Consider the following 24,404-nt stretch of genomic DNA (forward strand, 5'->3'; position numbering starts at 1 on the left):
CACGGTGCTTCACAGCGTCCTTGTGTGAAATCCGCTCCCCAGTGAAAACCCCCACCCCCCAGCCCTGTTTAAATTGCACACAACATATCTGTACTTTGGTCTCTGACCTCTTAATAGAGCATAAAGAATAGCTAGTCCTCCGGAGTCCATCCACACGGAAGCACTGCCATCATCAGAGCACTGGGCGAATCCTCTCTGTGACTTCATCCTACGAGGCGGCCACCTGACGTATGTTGGCTTCAGCGGAAAACTGCACTCGATGTTTATGAAACCGGGTTCTCTTGGTTTCTTGCCAGTAAGGACTAGGTGGTACTGTGCCATACGACAGAATCACGCACAGCTGAACGTCCTGAGCCGTGACCTCTGGCGTGACCTCTGTCACTCACAGAGAATGCTGCCTATTCACAGCTGGAATGTTTAATGGAGGAATCCATCTGCGTGTTTTCTGCCTAAATCACACTAAAGTGTTTTTCTCTTTTAGGTATTGCCATCTAAAGCATTGTATCAGTTTGTCGAGGAAAAGTACGAGCTTAATTTATTCGTTTAATTTATTTCATAGACTTTTGTTTTCTGTACACAAAAGGCCTTGCCACAGTGTTTTTTATGGCTCTCCAGTGAATGAAACATGACAGATCTCGGGGATGTTATTGCTCCCGTGGCGACCTCTCTTGCCAAGCTGAGAAGCCGTCTACGGCTCAGTGACTGGATGCCGTCCCAGATATATGCCCATTAGATTTAAGATGTGAGTAAGGATTCACATGCCATTAGCGTCTGTGTCGTTCGCTGAATGTGAACTCTGGTGTCAGCGAGCATCCAAATTACCCCGCGGAAGGCAATACCCCGATTCACTTTGGTTTGTTTTGGTCATAACTGTGTGAAATATTTGCCATTGTAAATAAACAATAACCCAGAAATGGCTCACAAGTGATTTGAATTGTGAAATATTGAACTCTTTTGTCACGCAGTAATTATTTCCCATTTCATTACATAAAAGACAGATTGTGAATTTCACATTTCACGATTCTAAACAGTTGATCAACTGTCTGCTGTTCCTTGGAAACGAACTACAATGGAAGAGTAAATAATTAAAACGATGAAACGGCGAGGAGAAAAGGCAGATGAGCTCTCTAATTTCCCCCGACGGCAGGTGCTTGCCATGCTTCTGAGAGTTGTTACAGACATCTGGTGAGTCTGCCGTTGCTCGCGCGTATGGCGTTTTTTTGGGGGGGGGATTCGGGGTTGTTGGATGGAATCCAGTAATGGCGACGTTGTCGATAGGGCGAGGGGTCGGGACACAACAATGTTCTGAAGGCAAATGGGAAAATGATTGGTTCAGAAAGAAAACCAATCAGATTGTCCAGGCAACTAGCAGAGGTGGGACCAAGACATTTGATTGGTTGGTTTCCACTTCATCTAGTTACTTGGACCCACCTCTTCTAGAATCTGATTGGTTATCAATGAGCCAATCATTTTTCCTTCTGCCCTCAGAACATTTTTGTTTAAGTAAAACTTACATGAGTGACATGACGACGATGACGACAGTCCTCCACGAGGGTGACAGCTGCAGGCGTGGCGCATGGGGCTGTGGCAGGATGGGGAAGCTGAATGGAGTCCTTCCTGGACGGTGTGGACATTACGGAAATGCAAAAATGGCTTTGCTATTTAGTTTTGCTCCGGACTCTCGTACATCGCTAGAAAATTTGATTAATGAACAAAGATCAACCCGATATGAATGTGAATCCGGTGAATGTTTGGCCAGTCGATATGTCTTCTGCTTTTGAGTACGCATGAGATTGTATCGGCACATGCGAACGCGGGTGACCTTTTCTGCGAATCCAGTTATTATCTGCATCTGCGTCGACATGTGACACGGAGACGCAGGTCTACTTGTTACTTCTTTACCTGTCGGTGCATATGGTGGGTGGGGGGGGGGGCTGTTCTTATTTTGAGCTGTCCAGCCATGCGCAGGCGACCCGTCCGTGTCAGGACTTATCAATGGCGATTATCTCTGGAACAGGAAATCAGGGGCCCACTAAGCCTGGGCACCCGCAGAATAAATCAGTAAATTTGCTTGAATGTAATCAACCTGAAACTGGTTTGAGGGAGTGGTATTTAAAAAAAAAATTAAAAAAAATGCATTTTAACAGCTGCAGGATTTACTGGGTCTGGTCGTTCACTGTCGTGATGACTTCGCTGTCTTCGCAATGTCAAAACACAATGACGCTGATCGCATAGGAGTCATTCTGGGCTGAGGTGTGGGGATGACTGTGTACGGGTTATACCATGATATCCGTGACTGGGGGGGTGACCCATGCATGGATTGTACCATATCATTTGTGACGGGGGTCACCCAGAGGCCGGAAGTAGACCTTGAATGAAGGAGACAGAGGGATGAGCAGTGCAGTTAGCATTAGGGAAAGCATCATACAGCTTGTTATTTTTTGGTTCTTCGTAGCTCTTTGGAGCCCATATTGGCTGAAGCTTTTCTCTCACGTGGTTTAATTTAATGCCCTTGTTTTCAATGTGACACCATGGCATTCGGGTTTCGCCTGATACTGCCGGCTTGTTGAGGCTTAGCCAGTAGCTCCAGTCATCTTACACAAAAAAATATGTTATAAGTGGAGTCTGATTTGATTTTTTTTTTCCTCCCAACCAGTAATATGCAGTAAGACCCAAACAAAAGTGGGAACCTTCTATGAAGACGGCAGAGAGATGATGTTGTTACGGTTACCAGGAGTTGATTGCACCTAATAATAAAAAATACACAATAGTTGCTGTTATAGCATTCATCCATTAAGACAAAGGAAGATTTAATATGGGGTATCTTTTGGAATGTATGGAATGCTGGAAGGGGAGCGGAACCACAATGCTGTTGCTAGGCGATGAGGTTCCCCTTTCGCCGTATCTGCCTCGCTGTCATGGCTGCGATGGATTACCTGGCCTGTGTTTTGCTTTGTTTTTCGTTCTCCTGTTTACTACAGTTTGATGGGATCCAGACAGTCAGTGTATTGGAAGGGCGAACATCTCCGGTTTCCTCCTCCATCTTCTACTGATCTCTCTTTCTGGAGGGGAGGGAGGCAGCAGTCCTACAATTAGTGTACCTGAAGGATGTAGCCCCCAAGTGAAGGTGTATGTGCAGAAGGTGCAGAACCCCCCCACCCCATTGGATCCATCTGCATCGCGGTTCGGCTTGGCCCTGCAGAACCCCCCCACCCCATTGGACCCATCTGCATCGCGGTTCGGCTTGGCCCTGCAGAACCCCCCCGCCCCATTGGACCCATCCGCATCGCGGTTCGGCTTGGCCCTGTAGAACCCCCCCGCCCCATTGGACCCATCCGCATCGCGGTTCGGCTTGGCCCTGCAGAACCCCCCCGCCCTGTCGTCGTAGTTTCTTTGTGGTGTTCTGTGTGACCTCTCCGCTCAGCTTCCTGTTAATAATGGCGGCCTTTCCTCGCTTTTATTATGGCTTGTCGCCGTTATCTAGGAATTGGATTACCTCATAAAATTAGAGAGATGACACTTTCCCACTTTGTGTCAATATTCATTCTCTTATCTGCGGCTCTGATCCGGGGTGACACATGTATAAATCCAGTTGACCCAATTACCGAAACGTGCTGTCGACTGTCTGGTCATCTTGCCCCCCCCATTTCTGACCTGTCATTTCCTGTGTCCGCTGGCGTCTCTCACACACAGACATGCATACAGTCACACTTTTGGTTTGGCTTCCTGCTCCGTCGAGCCTTTGCTTTTGTTGCAGGGTGGCAATCTTGTCCCCTTTGTATGTACACGCAGCTGCTGGTGCTCTCCCTAGTGGCCAATCTCTGTAACTGCCCTCAATGTTGGCTCCGCCTCCACGGTGTTTCCCGCCTTTCCGTGAAGCCCCAGGTGCCGTGATTTGCCGACTGGGCCCACGCAGAGCCTGTCTCACTTCACATATTCCCCCAACTTGCCGGGAGCGATTTCCCCCCTTTGGACACCCTGGGTTGTTGCTCAGCCCCCCCCCCTCCCAATCAGCTGACCATGCCTCACCACCAGGCCGCGGTGAATTCCTGCCGTCTAAAGGGGCGAGTCAGACTTGAAACCGGGTCTCTTGGGCAGTAAGCCCAGCCATAACCTATGTTGTTTGACATGACGGCAAACCCAAGACAGCATTTATATGTAATAAAAACACTGGGGACGGTGTTTGGTGGGGAATGGGCTCTGAGCCCACGGTTAGTAGGTCGCCGGTTCAAATCCCAGGGTTGGCAGAGTAGAGGCCCGTAACCCCCAAAGGCTCCAGGGACGGTCTGTCCCTGGTCTCAGTCGTGCGCTGCTTTGGATAAAAACCCCCCTAAATAAAATGTTAATGTGAAAAAAGAACGGTTTATAATTCGTGATAAATGCTCGTATGACAATATATTATTGGTGACTTTTTCGGTCGCTAGATTTACTCCCAAAAAAAAAAAAACAAAAACATTGCTGTCTGTACAGTCAGCAGCCCCCCCCCCCCCCAAGAGTGTTGTTGGAGAGGGTTAATGTCATTCATCCAACTTGTATTATAACTGTAATTTTCAGCCTTCAGATTTGGTTTCACTTTAGCAGTCGGGAAGGTAATTGTGTTGACAGGTTGTTTGTGGGGACCGTAGCGAGCTGTGTACGTTTGGGCGGCTGGCATACTGCTGTAATCTGAGCCGCTGCCAGATTCGCTGTTCCCGGCCCGGCCTGGGGGGCCGTGGGGGGGTCGAGGTCAGGACACCGCCTCCGTGCTCCGGCACACAGGACGCTGTGTTCCTGTGCCGACTTACCATTTTTTTCCCCCTAATGTTCGGTTTTGGCCTTTTAAACCGCTCTGAGATGTTTATCATCAGTTGGGCCTTTTCCATCCCCTTCATTTCCCGAGCCGCAGCGAGCGGGCCTGTGTGTGGCTCCCTGTAACGCAGCTGCACGCCTCCCCCGGGCGCCGCGCTCCATTTGCCGGGGCAGTGGGCCGGCCTCGTCAGGCCTGGCGCCGGCCGTGGGGCCCGTGTGTGTGGCTGCGTCCCGGCACCCGGACCGGCCGGATCTGGCTTTAACCCCAGTGACCTCTGTCTTCAGCTGTATGCCGGAAGACCCGGACACGGAAAACGCACCCGGGGGCGTCCATCCCGTTAAATACACCTGTCTGGCAAATATATTAGCATTCTCTGACCTTGATCCTGTGCGTGAAGTGCTGGTTTAACCCCCCCCCACCCCCAAAAAAATGTATATGAAGTAATGGTGAGAGTCAGAACTGGTTGCGGTAATAAACATCATGACATTCCTCTCCGGCCCGGAGGATAATTGTGCGTCGCTATGGGCGCGGGGGCTGAATGTGACCTTTACGGCAGCACAATGCACACACATGAGGGGGACTGGATACATTTCATTTGAATAGCTTTTTATTTCCACCCCCCACCCCTCACCCCCCCCCCCCACCCCGGCCCCGTTGCCTGGCGCTCTCTACACTTGCTTTTTAAGACATTCATCACAGGGCTCTCTGTGCAGGATGTGTTTGTTTGGCCGCTGGTAGCGCCATGGAGAGGTTCGCAGACTCCAGCCGCCCCCCCTCCCCCCCCAATCCGCACATCTGCTGTTGGAAAGGAAGGAGTTGCCACAGTTGTGTCACTGATCCATGGGTCCCCCCCTGCCCTCCCCCCCCAGTTTCACACCTGATTCCGTCTGACAAAGGCCCCTAATCGCTTCATTTTTTCTCTCTGCCGGCTGAGAGCAGCTGAACGCACATCCTCCGGTCCATCTGCCGCATCTGTAATACCCCCCACCCCCCCTCCCCACACATGCGACACCTTTGCGCTGAACCTTTATAATTTTTTGTCAGCACTTGGGGGGGGGGGGGAGGAGAAAAAGGGGCCCTGTGACGAATTATTCATCCCCCACCCCCCCAATCTGGCGCCGATCCTGTGCTGGGAGTCCGACGTCAGCGCTAACCTTTCCGTTCGCCGTGGCAGGGGATCATCATCAGACAGTGACCAGGGGGGCTGATCTGGATGTTTCTTTTTTTGGTGTGTGTGTGGGGGGGGGGGGGGGGGGATGGGGAGAGCTTGTGAGCCTTGGAGAGCCTGTTGACCTGTGGGTCTCAGCCTTTATTTGCCCGTCCTTCTTGTCCCCATCATCCTTTCATCCCGCAGCCTCCGCCATGCCAGCTTTTCTGTTCCGCGATACGTAGCGTTTTTTTTATTTATTTCCGTCAGCGGCTAAGCGAAGCGAGAGCTCTTCCTTCTGGAAGTTAATAGCTGTGCGCGCTAACAGGAAGCTTCATTACGCATTGCGACCCTGTGACATTTCGCCGCTGTCTGGCTATTAAGCCGACTCCACTGGTATGGCCGCGGAACGCCCCGGAAGCCTGTGGAGAGGGCGAGTGGGCTCCCTGTCCGAGACGATGCTGGCTGACTGGCAGGTGCACGGTTTTGTAATTACGCCCCCCCCCCCCCCCCCCCCCAAATCCTCACCCCTGTCTTTCCAAGGATGTGTTTATGTGTTTGAGCTGCTGAAGACCGGCCGCATGCCATCTTGGTCACCAGTGCTATGCACGGGTCCTCGCCACCCATGAGGCGTCCGCACAGCTGCCGGTTTGGATATTGCTGGAGCGGAAGGGGATTTGGGGGGAAGTGGCACCCAAGAGGTACAACAGATTTGAGTTTCAGCCTTTATGATGGCCGGCGATGTTTACGCTGGGGCAGAATCATGGGGTCATGTGATACCGGTTTGGGGTTTTTATTCGTGTGTTTTATAAAGCATGTACTTCATAATATTCCTGATTAGAAAAGCCATTAACATGCCACTAGTCCAGCCTGAAGGGCAGTTCGGTGTCTTCTGAGATCCAGTATCGCCAGTCGGTCCATCATGTGAACTGACTCTCCTCGGGGAAGTAAAAACACTTGCGGCCTTCGCGGTAATAAATTATCGACCAGCGTGAGATGTTTTCACTGGACTCCGGCCTTGTCGCGGCCTCACATGCCCGCTCTCATCGCGCGTGACCTCAGAGGCCGAGGCCGAGGCCGTGGTTATAAAGAGAAAAAGCAGCATCACTGGTGGAGTTAGGGTTTCCAGAAATGGCATAAAGGACGTTAAATACCCAGCAGGCTCCTGTGAGGGCGGTCGGTGCTGATCTCAGTGGCGTTTAACCAAAGCGACCTGGGGCTCATCCCTGGCTGTGACAGAATCTGTCGCCTCTCCCTCTCTCACTTGTTTTTTGTTTTCTCCTTAGTGGCTTCTTCAGCTCGGGGCTGCTCAGACGGGCGCGTTCTCGCCGGGGCGTGACCTCTGACCCTGGTCTGGCGAGCAGGTCACTCCCAGGCGTTGCGGCGGCGGCTGGCTGCAGGCCAACCCGCTCGCACCAGCTGCCGTCGGCTTTTATGTTGCGGAAGGAGGCACTTTGGCACGGCCTGTCGGAAACGTGTAATTAGTTGATCGGAAGGAGCGTTGCCATGGTAACCTCAGAAGTGAGGGGAAGTCTCTGGGGAGTGGGGGGGCTCGCGGTCGAAACTCCACCGGGACACTGCTGGGGAGCGCCTCCTGTTGAGACACCAAATAGAAACGGAAAATATGGACGTACGTCGGCAGTGGAGCCCCCTAGAGGTGGGAGCGTTCTCCTCCTCCGACCTTGTTGGACAGATGCTCATCTGCGCTGGTCGCTCACCAGCTCTCCGAATTGCCCCCCCCCCCCCCCCCCTCGGGCACAGCTGCGTCTCTGCCTTTGGCTGCCAGCTTTCGACCTTCGGTGACAAACGGCCGAAGCCCAAAGCACGAGGGACGAGGCATGCGCTTTGCCAGGAAGCCATTAGCGCTCGACGGCCGCGAGGAACAGCCCCCTCTGCCCCGATTGGCTTAATCCCATCTCTCTCTCTCTCTCTCTCTCTCTTGTGCTCACAAACTCGCGGCAACCTGCTCACGTGTCCCACTGGCTGCCGCCGGCGGTTTCTGGTCGTTTAGAAAAACTTTAACCTTGACCTGGCGAAAGGGTAGTGTGGCTGTGGGGTGACGGGAGAGGGCAGTGAACCAGGAACCCCACCCCCCCCTCCCACTGCCCGGCGCCCTCAGGCTGATGTGTGATCCAGGTGAAGAGATGCAGTGATACAGGTGCAGTTTTGGATGACAGTGTGAGTGTTCCTGTTAACCTTGCATTAACTACCCCCCCCCCCCCACACACACACACATACGCGCGCATCCTAAGCTCAAGGGGGGGGGTCCGGTCCTCTGTGGGTGCTGGGCTTCTCCACACCATGTGGTGCGGCACTCGGAATAGAGGCGCGGTAATCGCGATGACACGGCCTCGGCGGACGGCTGGAGTGTTGCTCGGCGGAGCCGTCACTTCATCTCCACCTCCATCTCTTCCCTCTCTCCCACCACGACCACCGTGTAGTTCGGGGCAGCCCGTGCCGGGAAAAGCATCCAACTGTTGGTGCGGGGGGTGAAATCCGGACATGCTGCCGTCCTTGGGAGATCGGAGAGGCCCTGCAGTGAGAGGCATCGCGGAAGGAGACGGGGATTAAGACGAAGTGAAACTTTTAAGCTTGTGTTCTTCACTCCATAAATTTTCGTCGTCTTTGTCGAATGTCCCCCCCCCCCACCCCCACCAAAAGCCTCCATTAGGAATTCCGTGCGGGATTTAAGTTTGGAAACGCTTTGATTAAGACACTAACTACTGCTTAATGATTCAGGAGATCAAATTTCCTTTGTATTAATGCTTCCTTGTTAGATTTACTTAGGGCTAATACAGCTAAATTAATCTATCCCTGGTTCTTACTGTGTAGTTTCTGCTGGTCTGTCCTCTCCGCATCGCCCTTGGTAGGGGGGGGGGGGGGAGGTAGGGTTTGTCCTCATGTGGTCGGTGGATTTTACAGGCATCTGATGAGCCGGTGTCTTGACCTCGTGACCTCAGCGCTGGAAACTCCTAGAAATCTAGTTTTATGCTCCATGAACATCCTACCAATCAACTGAAAACTGCTCCTTGTTCAGAACTCACAGCCTCGTTTAGCGAGATGGTCATTTGTCTCTTAGCATTTTTTGTGGACGATTTAAACCGTCGCAGGAGCATTGTGTGTGTGTGTGTGTGTGTGTGTTTGTGTGTGTGTGTGTGTGTGTGTGTGTGTGTGTCCTTTCTGCATGGCACCTATCAAGGATCGATCATGGCCGTTTATATCAACACAGCCACATGGCAGTGATGTTAATGAAAAGTCAACTGTGAAATTAAGTGCTGTCATAAAGTCTTACGGCATGCAGTATGGGCTTTATGGATGATTATGGTATGCTGCTTATTTTTAAACTTTTAATGACTTATTTAGGGGTTTTCGACCTCCCGTTAAATGCATGTGCTGCGGTAATGATGCTTCTATAGTACGGCTGAGGCCGTTTTGCCGTAATCGTAGAGGAATGCCTTCGTCTGCGTGCCCTACCTCTGCCCTGTCCTCCCCCGTCTCCCTTCCGAGTTTCCGGAAAGCGAGTTCTCCTGGCAGAGCCGGGGGTCTACGGGGGGTTGATTTTTCCAAACTCACTGACGTGGAGCCTGCAGTCGTCCCTATACGGGGGTGGGGGAGGGGGGGGGCAGGACTTGTCACGGTTTTTGAGTGGCTGATGGGACACTGATGAGGCTGCTTCCCTTCCTGCTGCGTAGCTTTTGGAAAAGTGCGATTTGTGTTCTTTTATCTCTCTAGTTTGGGGGAAACACACACACACACACACATGCACACACACACACACACGCAAAACAAACAAACAATTGCATTTAAGACTAAGAGAAAAGCCAGGCCAGCTAAATGTAATCACAGCGATAGTAAAGTTCTGATAGACTGAAGCAATTTAATGTCTATTGCCTGTGACTCTGGGGTCACGGCAATTTAGAGTGTGCTAATTCCGTTAAAAACCCACTAATATAGATTTATTAAAGAACCCTGTGCACGTTCAGCAGGCTTGGAAACAGAAGGTAAACTCGTTTCAGGGGGATGTTTTTTTAAGCGGCGCGCGAATGGCGTGTGAACACGCCGGGACCAAAGTCAAGCAGCGCCGAACTATGTGTCAGAGCTGGTCGCTGGGGTGGGGGGGTGGTGGCGGAATGACACACGACAGATAATCCTTTAAGCCAAGAGCGCTCTGCGCCATTTCTGCGCTGCCTTATCACCCGTTTGAGGTCCAGCGCATCTATTAATTTTTAAAAACTCTTTGACTTTCATAAAGTTGTAACGGTCGCTCCGCGGCGTTGCTGCGGTCCACGGTTCCATGGGGGTGGAGGAGCGTCTATCCTAGAGCCTGTTTCCTTAAAACTGTCACCCTGCTGTGAGGTTTCCGGAAGCCTCCACCCGACTAGATATATCTAAAACTTTAATTTAAATTTGTGTCATATCTACCTGCTGTCAGGAATATGATTGGTAGGAATTCCCCCCTCCTCCGCCTAGTGAGTAACTCTATTTATCTCGCTGAGTCAGAGCTCTGATTCTCCTTAACAGACACACATGACTAAATCCAGCCACCTGCTCATGTGTAATTTACATCTGGCGAACCAGGCCGGCCACCACTGACTTTAACTGCCTGTGTGTAATTCTACTTAAAACGGCAGCAGTATAGCGGTTTAATCTGGATTTCGAACCTCTAAAAAACGTGTTCTGGCGATCTTGCGGTTCCTCGACTGTGATCACATTTTACTTTGTGCTGTTTTTTTTTTTCTTTTGGCGCTTTGGACAAAATAAATCCCAGGAAACTCATTTTCCCTTTTTTTCTTTCTTTTTTTTGACGTTTCGAGAAGTGCCGAGTGACCAAATCTGAAGCGAATGGCGTTTTCAATCTCCGCGCGCGACAAGGTCACGGGCATTGGCGGGGCGGGGCGGGGTGAGGGGGGTTCGGGGTTTTACGCCGTAACAATAAAATAGAACCTTTTGAAAAGGCAGCTGCGTTTCCTTTTTAAGGCTGTTTCTTAAGCCGCGTGAGCGGAGGAAACTTCTGGAGAATGGCTTTGTAAGCTGTGCCGCACTCTGACAATCTGGGCTTAAATGTCAGCTGCCGTGGACAGCGAGCTCGGCACTGTGGGGGGTGGCGGTGGTTAAGCGCTTAAAACGTTTGCCTGTCCCCGGTCTGAACTGGCGAGACACTCTGATTGCGATCCGCGTGAAACCTGTTCATTAAATAGTACGGAAGGTTCTGGACGGGTGCTGGCAGTCCCTGATTGGCTGCTTGACATATCAAACCGCAGGACATTATTTTCGTTTCCCTCCATCTTCCCGTGTTGTTTTTTTGTTTGTTTATTTTATGTATATTTGTTTATTTGGCTCATGCCCATTCTAAGAAAGGCATCTTGCCTCAGCTGATCCTCAGAGCCATGCCACGTGACATATGTGTGTATCACGAGACCCTGGCGAAGGTGATCAAACCCGAGTGTCGTCGTGCTTGCCGATGTCAGTGATGTGGTAGTGGGAGAAGTGATTATCATAAAAGGGATAATGAGTTTGATAAACTGAACTGTTGATGGGGAAACCCACCAGAAAATTTTAAATGTTATTGCATCATCTCTAAATGACTTGTACTGGTTTTTTGACCATAAAAATGAAGGATTGTGGGAAAAATTACAGGAACCAACCAAAAACAGGTGTGCCGCACCGGGTATCTGGGTGTTAACTCTGAGCCGGTCTTTCCCGCACACAGAAAAGCAGTGGCAGCGTTTTAATAAAATGTGTATAAAAAGTCGTGAAGACGAGTGATGCTTCCGCGATGAGGAGAGGGGTGGGTGACCGGGAAGCTCTTGGGAGCAGGCGGCGAGGCGCTGAAAGAGTGCGCTTTGGCAGGCAGCCTGTGCCAAAGTTTCCTTTTTTTCCTGCTCTCCTCCTTTCTTATTGAAAATGCCAGGACGACTGGGAGCATAATCTTCATTCTTCGAGTGGCTAATTAAAACTCTGTGATGGCTCTCTTTGTATCTACACTTTGTGTCCAGCTGCATAATTTCCATGTGATTTCCGGCACTGTACATCCCAAGATGCCTTTAAACGTCGCTTTGCTGTGCCTCCCCCCCCCGAAACCCCACCCCTGCCATCCTTGCCACCGGCTCCTTCGGAAGCCCTTTATAACGCCTTATGACAACTGAGGCGCGCTGTCAGAGTGTAATTAGCCGCGGCGGCGGCGGCCGTAACCCTGACAGGCTGTCAGTCGCTGTGACTGGCTGCCTTTTCTCTCCTGACGGGCGTTACGCGCCGCGTATGCCGCCGTAATGAAAGCCCGCTCGAAGGGTTGTCATAGAGAGTGTTACCGTGGAGAGGGAGTGCTCTCTCCTCAGCACCCAACTTTTGAGGGGAGATCGAACTGTGAAAGCACTACTTTGGCGGCCCCGGCTTCCGTTACGGCAGTCCCTTGTCCGCTGAGCCCCCCTGCAACCCCCCCAGGCAAACTTTAGCTGCTTAATTTATACTCAGTTTTTTAAATACCAAGTCCTCCTGCCCCGAGAGGCTCCTGACCACCAGGGGGCGATGCATCAAGGTGGATCTTTGGCCCGGGTCTCCAGGGTCGCACCACCCACTCGCTGGTTCTAAATCATGACTCCATCTGGTCTGGAGAAGGTTACTCGCCGGCACTGTGTCAGCCTCCACGCTCCGGTCTCTTGGCTGATTGGCCGGGCGTGCAGCTGGGTGCCACGGAGGCAGTGCCCACGGGGGCATCGCTTAGCGGGACCCCCCTCCGGGGTGGGGGCCGGGCCCTGCTGTCAGCCATCTGGGCTGGCCGCACACCACGGCGAGCGGGACCTGGGCCCGGGGTGCCTCTCGGGACCCTGCCGGGACCCACCCGTATCAGGCCTGTGCCCTTTGGTTCTTCGGAGCCATTGATCTGAGCCATTATCTCCCAGCTGGAACACCCTCCGCCCCCCCCTCCCCTCCCCAACCCCAGCCGCTGAAAGGTCAGCGTGGCGGCTGTGGGCTTGCGAGCCGGGGGCGGCCTGCGGGGGCACCAGGCGGCGCAAGACCCGGCGACGCCAAGGACAGCTCATAAAGTTCCAGCCCGATGTGTTTGCACTACGCAGACGGAACACGATCCAGCGCTTTTTAGCATGGTGACGTTGTCAAGTATAGCTTGAGGCCTGGCGAATTTTATTTAATACAGTGTGACGGCAATTTTCTTTAAAAAATAAAGTGACGCTGGAGAGCCTCGCACGGTTTGCGATGGAAGCGACCTGGCCGCCCTCCCGCCTTGGCGTGTCTGTGTGGAGGTGTGGAACCTTTCATCCATGTATGTGATTCTAAATATAGGGCAGGAATACTGCCCCCCAAAGGCAAAACAGAGTAACTACGCCGACACTGAAACTGAGGGAAAGGGGCATATTAATTCGCCTGTGTGGGTAGTGGGTAGATAAATGATAGATATTTTGTCTGAGACCCCGTTTCTGTAGTTTTGATAAAAGCAACGATGGTGTTTGGCCTGTGTACCGGCGAAATCTGGCATTTCCCGTTTCACAGTGCAGTTTAGAGAAGCGGATTTCATAGCTGTGAAGTACAGTGAGACTTCATGCATCCCCCCCCCCCCCCCCCCCCCCCATTGGTACGCAGATATGGGGTCCCGGTCTCCCCCACCCCTGCCTGGCGGATTAACATCCTCACCATCTTCCCCTCGTTAAGCGCTAACGGGCGTCCGCCGCACGGTGAATAAAGGCCGATTCATTTCCCGGGAAGGCTGACCGGGTGCGATTAATGATCCACTTCAGCTCGCCGATATATATCTGCTGTTAAAATACAGCCGGCAGCCCTGCACCGGCACGGAAGGGAAGCGGCGGCCATCAAGAGGGGCTTGAATTACAGGGTCTCTGTCTTTTTTTCCCCCTGAATTATACCGTGTAAATAGCCTTGGTTTTTTTTTTATGTCTGACGGGTGACGTGGAAGCACCTTTTCACGCAGGGTGTGTTCGACAGCGGTTACGTCGTCTAAACCCCCCGCCACTAAGGAAAACATAACCTCATTCATAACAGGAGGTGGGGGGAAGGCCACACATTTACACCCACACAGCTCTCCGGAGCCCAAGTCGGCACGCGGCCGGTTCCCATTTTGTTTACGTAGTTAAAAAAAAATTCTAAGTCGGAAAGCTGTTGCCTGCCCCCCACTTGTTATTTTTTTATCTCCTTTGTAAGGTGGGGGGCGTATCTCCTCTGATGATAGCAGAGTGAATATGTAGACTGCGACGCTGTCAATGTCTGCCAGAGAAAGAGGACCCTCCCCCACCCCGCCTTTCATCGGAACTTTATTGAGCGTCCGTGGTTCGGCGCGCTCGGGTGAATCGGGCTGGGATTGGTGAGCGCAGAAAGGTGTCTTTATGTAAATGACCGACTCTGTGTAAGAGCCATTTCCGCAATGGGAGCCAGCGCTCTCCGCCAAGGGTGACCCTGACCTCACTGTTACAGCACTGAATAGAGCTTTCTTCCAGGCTACGTTTTCGGTTTATATATTCAGCCTATTCTAATGAGCCTTTTGACTTTTTAGGTTCATTAATACAGATAAAAAAGTTTTTTTTTCCCCCCCAGCGATGATAATTGGAAGAATGGCATCACTGTTTTTTTTTTTTTTTTTTTTTTTTAAGTCCGGTAGCGTCCGTCCAGTTTAAAACTGGACCAGAGGTTTGTGCTGCTGGGCAGGGGATGTGCGCTTGATGACGAAACCTCATTCCCGACCCTAATATTTTACTGCTGGCTCACGGAAAAATCGGTACCTCCAAGTTCCTGAGGAGGTCTTCAGAGCACTTCAATCACCAGAAATAGCTCAGTCGCTAATTTGAAATCAGGGATTTCTAGTGATGGTTTCTGTGAACGAGCGGCGGCGGTTCTGTTCAGTCTCGTACTTGGCAGGGAAGTTCACGTTCGCCAGAATCGTGTGTACGTGACTGGAGAATCCTTGTGCCGTGACTTGTATGTTTATATTTCCTGCTGTTCGTTGATTTATTTTTGCCTTTCTGTCATGGAAAAAAAACTATTATTGGCTCATGCCAGTTAAGAGAGGCATTCGAGGACGATTTCGAGGGAATCTTAGGACAGCTTGGAGCTTAGGATTGGCAACTGAAACAAGTTGTTGCTTGTTACTGTACCGGGAACGGTGTGTGCAGGGGGGATGGGGGGGGTTCAAGTTAGTTGTTGAGGGGGATAGGGTGGGTGCCAGTGGCAGTTATCATTGTGCCAGTGACATTGGCAAGACAGCATGGTACCACTGCCTATTGCTTCCTGGCCCTGTTCGGGGGGGGGGGCACATAGTACACCGCAAGGGGGGGTGTATCCTGGGTGATTTCTGTGGCTTGTGTACCGGCTGGCGGTTTCCGGGTGCGAGCAAGGTGCTGCTTTCTAGAAACTGCCTTCAGGACAAACGTAACGTTGCCAAAAATTGAAGATCCGGAAGGTCGGCTGTATAAACGAAGCAGCAGTGCATTCTGGGGCAGGTGGAGGTGTGGGGGGTTGGGGGTGGGGGGGGGGCATGCCTCATATTATGGGTGAATTACATTTAATCCCGTCTTGTCTGTCGCTTTGATCTCCAAAGTGTTCCGTCTCCCTCGTCTGAAAGCGGCGTCTTGCAGCCCCAGTGAGTCGTGGCGACGGTGGCGTCTGATCCTTTCATCCGTGCGGAAGGCCTCTTCCGGAACTGTCACAGGCAAAGGTGCCGCGGGAAGGGGGGGGTGGAGGGGTGTAACCATAGTGACAGCCTGTAATTGGCCACGGCGCAGGAACATAGGCACGGCTGCCGGATTGTGAAGTGTTTACTTTTAAACGACTCCGTGGCGGCGGCAGACGGGAGGCGGCTGGACAGGGGGGTCGACCTGAAACTCTGGCGGGGTTCGCGGTAACATAATTACGGCGCGTCGACGATCCCCAGCATTTAATTTACGGAAACGTAGCCTCACTTTCTTTATATTTCAAGTTAAAAAAAATAATAATATCTGCGTGGCGGTTAATGGCTGTCCCTTCATGCCTGGGCAGCCCAACTCCATTAGAGGTGTCTGCACCTTTTCATGCTGATAGGTTAACAGAGTGCCAAAAACACTCCGTCTGTGTACCGGGGAGGGGGTCAGGGGCTGGGTCAGGGGAAATAAAGCAGATATCCAAACACCCCCCCCCCCCCCCCGGAAACTCACATCTTAGTCAATCGAGGAAATTACTTCCCTTGACTTAATGAACAAGCGGTCAAGTTGTTTGTGAGTTAGGTGAGCGTTTCACACGTCGAGGTCAATCGTCATGGTGACAGCTTCAGTCTGACAGCTGGGAAAATTAATTGTTAATGTTAAACTAAGAGGGGAAAATATTTTGCTGCAAGGTTTTTTTTTTCCTGTGGTGGGGAATCTGGGGTGCACTGAGGGAACTGGTGCTTCCTGATTTTCCATCTTTGCTGCAGCTGGCTTGTGGACCGGGAAAGCGTGCTGCTTTTTCACATGCAGGCTGAGAAAGCCACGGCGCCCCCTGCAGAAGATGAAAGGGAAGCCCTGCGTCCAGGTCTGGTGTGCCGTGCCAGCGATCAGCGTGTTTACCTTGGAAACGGCGCGGTTAAATGTTTATGAGAGGTGACGGGGATATAACTGGGGTTATTATCAGATTACCGGCTGTCGGCTGGAGCGGATCGGCGCTCGAGTGACTCAACGTCCCAGGACGGGTCACTCTGCCGGCGAGGCGGACGGGGCCTCGGCTCGAGGCTGCCAGATGGGGTCCTTGGGGCAGCGTTGGCCGGTGTCGAGGGGAAGGTGCCGACCATGAGGTGTAAAGGAGGGAGTGGGGTGCTCCTGGGGGAGGAACGATGGCGACTGGACACCCTGCTGCGAGGTGTAACCCGCCACTCACAGAAATCAGCCGCCGATCAGCCGTGAGTCTGTACCTCTCCTGGATGCCATCTTTGAAGAACTTAACCAGCCTAAATGTAGGTAGGGGTTTGGGGGTCACCTGTACCCTTTTCTGCTCATGGGAAGCAAGGAGGAGCTGGAAAACAAGGGCGCCTCCCCACCCCCCACCCCCCCACATCCCAGGATTGAAGTACAAGGAACAGCTACTTGATTTGACATGTGGAAAGTGGATGGCAGCTTTCTGTTAATGGGCGGCTCCGTGTGAGATTGAGTAGCGCTGGGCTTGATGAATCGGATGGAGAGCTCTCAGGGCGGAGGAGACGGCGGTGATTGAGTGACAGGACCGGGGGGGGGGGAAGGGGGACCTGTAGGTAACATACACCCTGCAATTATTTTCATCACGCGACCGAAGCTGGTGAGACATCTCGGGGAATCCGTGACGTGACGGAAGGCGGTGTCATTTACGGTGGGTTCGTTTTACGGCACCTGGAAGACGCCTGGCGGTGTCTGCTTTTCGGAAGTCGCGGAATTGTGCGCGGGATCCAGTGAAAAATGACTTAACGTGATTCCCGTAATAGCCGTGATAAGCAACAATAAGGTATAGCGCTTAATTACATTAGGTTGTCATCGCAGAGCTGTAATTAAACGGTTCGGGACAAGTGATTACCAAGGTTGAGGAAAATTGTAAAATATAATTGCCATTTTATGCAAATTCCGAAATCCCAAGTTTACGCTATGAATATCCTAATATTTGCGGTCTCATGGTGCCTTATCTCGTTGCTAAGTGTGCTGCGTTGGTGGCAGTCCGTATCGGCCGGTCTGCTGGCAGGGGCCCTGAGACGCCGTTCCTGAGGCAGCGGTGGGGGGCCGCCACATCTTGTGTGTTGCCCTTGAGCGAGATTATAAGATCGCCCGGTGATCTTTTTGGGAATGTGCCAGCTTGCCCCCCTCTTCAGTTGCACATGGTTCTGACAGGACCTGAGTGTCTCACAGGCTTTTGTTGGCCGGTTCGGAGCAGACCCCACACTCACTCTCTCCTTCTGTCCTGCTGTCCTCACACTTCAGGGGAGACAGGCGAGTTCCTTGCTTCTCCTCGATGGCCAGATCCATCACCCAGCGTCAGGGAGGTCCGTTTTTCTGCGGCATGGCGGCCTCATCGATAACGGAGGGGGCATAATTCCTGTTTATTTATGTTGTCTGTTGATTTGTAGTTATGTTTTATCAAGTTATTATTAAACTGAAATATTTAGAATTTCTAAAAGCTGTCAGAATTGAAATATGAATATTTCATGGGAAACCAGCTGGGCTGTTTAGCATCGATCAATAAAGGCGACCAATCGCAGCAGGGTGAGTATTTTTCTCAGCGTGATCCCTGATCTGAGACACATTTTCCTGTTCCTCCCCTAATTAATTTAGCAAGGCGCCCACAGAGTCCCGTGCACCGCTGTCCCCCCCCTCCCAACTCCTCGACTCGTGTCAGACGTCTGGGTTTTATCTTCCCACCTCCCAGCTTCTCTGGGAAAGTCTCACTCTGGTCACGGCGTTCAAATTGAGACGTCACGGTTAGTGGCAGATTCCGTAAATCCGGCAGGCTGGGATTTTTGGTTCTTGTGGGGGGTTTTTTTTTGGCATTTTTTTTTTCTGTGGTCCTTCCTTATGCCGTCTGCGAGCCCGTTCAGCCGGGGGACTTTTTTCGCTCGCCGTCGCCAGGGAAACGTTTCCGCCCGACGCCCCAATCCTCCCCCGTGCCGCCTGCCGCCCCGCTGGTCCTGCGAAGTGCGACCGCCAGTGAGGGCTGCTTTAACGCTCGTGGGGTTTTTGGTCAGAATGCCCCCCCCGCCCCCACCACAATCTGCTGCGAAGCCTCAACAGAAGGCCCCGCGTTATTTGTCACGGAGCTGTGAAAACGGGAGCGTGGCGCGATCTGGCGATGTCACGCCACCGCGTGCGTTTCCACGGCGATCGCCGGCGGCCCCCCCATGCCATGGCAGCAGACGTGGGCGTAGCTGTCAGACGACGCCGGCCCTGAGACAAAGGCCATACCGCTTGGCTGTCGCTGCTTCCCATTTTTGTTGCCCTCCTCTCATCCGTTTGGGACCACGGGACGACGCCCCCGAAACCCCCCCCCCCCCCATCCTGGGCTCAGTAAATCTGGGCCACTTTGCCGGCTAATGGAATTTTATCACCAGATTCTTCATCTTATTAAAAGCTTGGATCGCCGGGAGATACTGGTACCGGCCCGGTGGGCACAGAAGATACCGCCGCCTCGCCCACAGCCTGTTTCTGCCCCGTGCTCTTACCTCGGAGGTGGGGAGGGTGGAAAGTCAATTATTTTTTTTCTCTCTCAAATGGTGCCCAGTAATGGAGATTAAGAATCTATTATTTCTCTGTAAACCGAGTCATGCCCTGTTGCACCTAGCAAACAGTCAATTCTTTCCATTACACTCGGTTGCAAATAATACACAGGACTAAACAATTTGCACGCGAGTGTGCGAGCGGCTGGCGGGCACGCCTTTGGTGTCTTCTGGGGCAAGAGTGGGTCGGGGACTGGGCTTTGTGTTGTCCTTTCCCCTCCCCCGTCTCTGTGTCTTGGTGTCTGTTGGCGTGATCGCTCCCGTGAGATGCTCATAGGTCACGTAGAGCAAGCCGAGAGGGGGGGGGGGGGGGGTAGGGGTGGTGATGCAGCAGAAGAACATTCATTAATAAATACATCTACCGCGGGGAAAAGGTGCGCCTTTTAACAGGAAGTGTCCTGGCTTTGAACCGAGGCCACATCCGCCCCCCAACGCCCCCCAGCAGTATGGATTTATTCCCATCAAGCCTCCTGTGCATGTTTCACGATCTTCGCTGCCCTGTCTGCTCTTGGTCGGATGGCAGACTTCTGTCGCCCGCGCGTGTTCAGCGGCGGTCTTCTTCCAGACAGAGCTTTCGTTCGGGGTTTGTCCACCCTCTTTCCGAGGGGGACACTTTAAAAGACCCCCCTCCCCCCATGGCTTCCCAGGAAAACTGAGCATCCAGACAGCGGATGTAATCGAGAGCCCGACAGGAAGGCCCGGAAGAATGGCAGTCCTATTTTCAGTGCCGACGCTCATTGTCAGTTTTAGCTGGGCTTTGTTCTGTGGAGGTGTTCAGTGTTGGGCACCCGTTGAAGGTTCCTACTCTCCTTCCTCCTCTCCCCCCCCCTCCACCCAACCCCTGCCACCGGCACGGAGGCCCAGGAAATGAATGGGGGGGGGGGGGGGTTGCGCATATCCTAGACCTGGTCACTAGGATGGTAAATATCACATTGTTCACTGTTGGTTTATTTTTTTTTTTAATTGCTTTATTTTGTGTTTTTATTCGCATAAGCTACAGTTTATCCTTTAAGATTGCGAGGAATTTTTATTGCGGTAATTCAGGTTAAGTACCTCACTTGAAATAACAGTCCTTTGTTTATAAGTCGGTGCCCTTAACTGCCACTCTGCCCACTGGCTCCTGAAAGAAGAGCGCATGCGTGTGTTCATGTGTGTGTGTGTGTGTGTGCGTGTGCGTGCGTGTGTTCATGTGTGTGTGTGTGCCTGTGCGTGCGTGTTCATGTGTGCGTGCGTGCGTGTGGTCATGCGAGTGTGCGTGTGCATGTGTGTGCGTTTGTGTGTGTATGCGTGTGTGTGCGTGCGTGTGTTTATAATCCCATTTAATTTATTCATGTGTTTGTTTATCTTGGAGCTGCCGTCCCCTGGCCCGTGGCGGCCGGCATTGACCTTGGCTGTTGGACCGCACGGGACCACCGTGCCCTCTGTCAGCGCGGCAGGCTTCCCATGATGCCGCAGGTGCGCGCCATTGCTCGGGATGGCCCGTTGGCGGGGGCTTGGAGCGTGACTCAGTAGCCAGTGACCCCATCGCGCTGTTGTCTTGGTGAATGGTTGGGGGGGTGTAACTTCATGGGTAAATTAAGCTTAGTGGCTTCAACTACCCAGTAATCAGAATCCTGCTTTCCAAGCAGGACAGCTGTGTCTGTATGTGTCTGTATGCATTTGTGTCTGTGTGTGTGTGTGTGTGTGTGTCTGTGTACGTGTTTGTTTGTGTTTGTGTGCCTGTGTACATGTGTGTCTGTGTGTGTGTGTACGTCTGTGTACATGTTTGTGTGTGTGTGTGTGTGTCTGTGTATGTATGTGTCTGTGTGTGTATGTATGTGTGTGTGTGTGTGTGTGTGTGTGTGTGCTCAAAATATGCATATATTACATTGTAGGGACCAAATGTGGGATTGTCCAGGAATCCTCAGCCCGAGACCCCCCCCATGTGATTTTCACCATGCTCTTTCTTTAGCAACTTTCACTGCGGCCTCCTGTGAGCCTTGGCACTGGCCTGACCCTATCCCCCCCCCCCCCCCCGCTGTGGGCGGGGCTGTAGTCATGCGCCCGGCTGCCCGGCCAACTCGCACTGCGGTGTCAGATGCCCCCGTTATCCCGACCGCTGTCACGCGTGAGGCACGCAGGGGTTCCTGTCCTGTTCTTAATGAGGTAGATACATAGAAAAAACATACAGACCAGCTTCTTAAAAGTCACCTTGAAAACAATCGTGCTGAAAGACGGGGGGGAACACGGAGGTGAGGCGAAGGCCCGGTGGGTTTCATTTTAATCAGTGCCGTGTTGGGGAGGGCGCCGTGTTTGGGAGCAAGCTCAGGCTATCAGACGCCAGTGAGCGTCCTCTGAGCGAACGGACCCTTTCAGGAGGCCTTAATGAGGCTGGATTAAACCAAGGAGAAGCCGTGGGGGGGGGGGGGGTGTTCCTGCCGTTGATCTATAAAACTCATTAGGGCATCGCGCCACTCGTTTTTCTCACCAAAAACCAGGAGCCGGCTGATAACGCTGACGTGGCTTCAGGAAGTCCGCACCCCCCCCCCCCCCCCCCAACGTACATAATCGCTGTGATCGCCTGTTTTATATTTAAGAGTTCGTTTTTAAGAGGGTCGGGGCTCTTATTGGGCCCTGGGGAGTTTCCCTTGAACATTGAGCTGAAATGTGGGGGGAGGGAGAAAAATTGTCCCATAGTCACCAGGGTTGTAAAACACTCCGATTATGCCTCGGAAGAGAATGTCTCCCCCCCCCCCCCCCCCCTCCAGGGTTCGAGGTCATTGTTACAGCAATTTTCATCTTTTCACATTCCGTTCTTTGAGTGTGTGCTTATTCCCAGGGGTCCCATAGGCCGCGCCTCTTCTGTCAGCGAGATGGCCCTTCCGTACGCACGCCCTGTCTCTCCACACCTCCTCCGTACCCCCTCACTGCTGTTTTTTGTGCCTCCTCTACCAACGAGATGACCCTTCTGTCTCTCCACACCTCCTCCGTGCCTCCCCACTTTCGCTTTGTGACTCCTCTGTCAATAAGACAGCACTTCTGTCTACACGCCCTGTATCTCTTGACACCTCCTCTGCACCTCCTTTGTCAGCAAGACGACCCTTCCTTCCACGGACCCTGTATTTCTGTGCCTCCTCTGTGCGTCTCCACTGTAGCTTTGAGCTTCCTCTCTCAAGACAGCACTTCCATCTGTGTGCCCTGTATCTCTCCGTGCCTCCTCTGCACCTCCTCAGTGGCTCCTCCACGCACCAACTTTACGAAGAAGTTGCAATGACACAGCTGGAAGCAGGAGCAATCTGTCACCTTAATGCGTCACTTACGGCAAATTGTCCATAATACAGCGGAATGATGAGTGCCTTTTTCTTAAAATTGATTGATGTGCGTCGTTATGGCGATTACAGCGTGCGCTCCTCTGCATAAGCACACACGTGCGTTTATGCATATGATTAGCGTGTTTCCATGCCGGCATGCACGACTGTGAGAGACTTGGGTACGTCAGATCTAATTTAAGTGTGCCCCCCCGCCTGCGACGCCAGCTGAGAGTCCCTGTGTATAAGCCAGGAGATGTGGGGGATAAAAATGGCTTTAGGTTCAAGGGTTTGATGGAAAAGGCACCGGGGAGTGAAGGTCTAACAGCCGGAGCCGGTCCACGAGCCACACTGCGTCTCCGTTTTGGGCCAGTATTAGCGTGGGCAGCCCGGGCTTATTCCGGGTTATTTTCGGCCCGAGCGGACAGAGGTGTTGCCACGCCGCTTTTTCCGTTGTTGTTATAGCGCTCAGCGTGCCGGTGCTTTGGCCTCCTCTCTGAGCCGCTTCACAGCATTTAATGAAAAAACATACTGTAATTAAATGATCAACAGATGATTCCGGAGGAACGCTTCGCCGGCTGCCAACTGATATCAGGCCTGACTGCCAAATGTGATCTTTCAAAGCACAATTCGGCACGTGGGGGGGGGGGACGTCGTTGTCGTGCGTGTTATCCTCGGCGCCCCCCCCCCCCCACCACCATATGGGCTCTGAGGCCCGGACGGCATGCTTTGAGGAGGAAGCTGGCTCTCCGATACCTGGTTAAGAGTGGATTGGCGGGTGGTTGGGGGGGAAGGGGAGGGTTTCCCAGGAAGATGCGTGTGGGTGGCAGGCCGGCCTTAATCAGCCGATCGTGATTAAAGCACGCACGAGCGCGCTTAATTGCTGGTGCCGCTGCTGTCACGGTGTGTGGGGATCGCGTTCACTGTCTCCGTGGAGATGTGTGTGACTGCGCTCTTTTTCCCATAATGCTGCATGCATTTTTTTTTTATATAAATGGCTTCCAGTGAGGCTGCACCATCCAACCCTTCTCCTGCTCTGTTTTCTCGGTGGGGGGTGGGGGATCTGTACATCTTTCTAAATGCAGGAGGAGACCTTTCAGCTCAGGCAACAACAGAAGTAATACCGTTACCAGGACCAGCAGCTAGATGGGGGGAAGGGGCTGCATTTGAGAATCTATATGCCGAGAATACCTGCGTGTACTGTATTGCTTGGGGTTGGGGGCTCCTTGTGAGCGCCGTGCCTGGAGACGTCCTCAGAGGGTGATGTTGGCTCACTTCTGCACTTGTGCTAGTATTTCTCCTCCGTACCTTTGGGGGCGAGGGGAGGGGGGGGGGGGGGGGCTTCCAGCTGCGTCATGGCTTGAAATCATGAGACCACTGGGTCTCCACTCTGAAACTGCGGCCTAAAAAGAAACTGACGGCAGCTGCGAAATGACACACTTAGGGGGTGGGGGAAAAAAAACCACAAGATAAGGCACGTCCGCAGTCCCAAATGCGTCTGATCAAGTCAGAGTGGATCGTCTGTGAACCTGGCTTTCGCTCGCATCACTCCTGTCAGAATTTCAACCGGCATCTTTCCATCAGCTGGGATCCCAGATTTCCAAAGAAAAAGATTTTCTTGCCTGGCCCGCAGTGCTGTGCGGGAACACTTGGAAATTACCAGCGGCTCTGGGGAGCTCTTCTGTGTCCTGAAGAGGATTCTGGGACTCGTGCATGTGTACCTTAACCCGCGAGCCGGCGCAGTAATGCTTCATCTTAAACGACCCCATTGCCGCTGCCTGGGTGGTGCATGTTCGTGCTCTCCGGCGGGAAATGTGCCCAACGGCCGAGTGGGAGGAGGGTGGGGAGTGGATCTTCTTCGCCGGCGTCCAATTGATCTGCCCGCCTGACCTCATGACCCCCCCCACCAGTCACGCCTCGCAACCGGGCCGTCGAAGCGCAGCCTGGTTCCTGCGCGCATGCCTGCTCGCAACTGCG

General features: G+C 52.7%; 1 protein-coding gene and 1 long non-coding RNA gene across 6 annotated transcripts in view; one reads left to right on the plus strand and one right to left on the minus strand.

Annotated features, from left to right (window-relative positions):
- msi2b (musashi RNA-binding protein 2b) overlaps positions 1-24,404 on the plus strand; it is a 171,204-nt gene that overhangs the window by 42,479 nt on the left and 104,321 nt on the right. The gene's annotated exons all lie outside the window — the stretch shown is intronic.
- Positions 7,676-10,803, minus strand: LOC111856391 (uncharacterized). The gene is made up of 3 exons (XR_002841117.2): positions 9,411-10,803; positions 8,762-8,916; positions 7,676-8,469 (listed from the first exon to the last, which is right to left on the minus strand). It is a non-coding gene; the product is annotated as an uncharacterized lncRNA (long non-coding RNA).

This window comes from Paramormyrops kingsleyae, chromosome 17 (assembly GCF_048594095.1).
Source record: "Paramormyrops kingsleyae isolate MSU_618 chromosome 17, PKINGS_0.4, whole genome shotgun sequence".
NCBI lineage: Eukaryota > Metazoa > Chordata > Actinopteri > Osteoglossiformes > Mormyridae > Paramormyrops > Paramormyrops kingsleyae.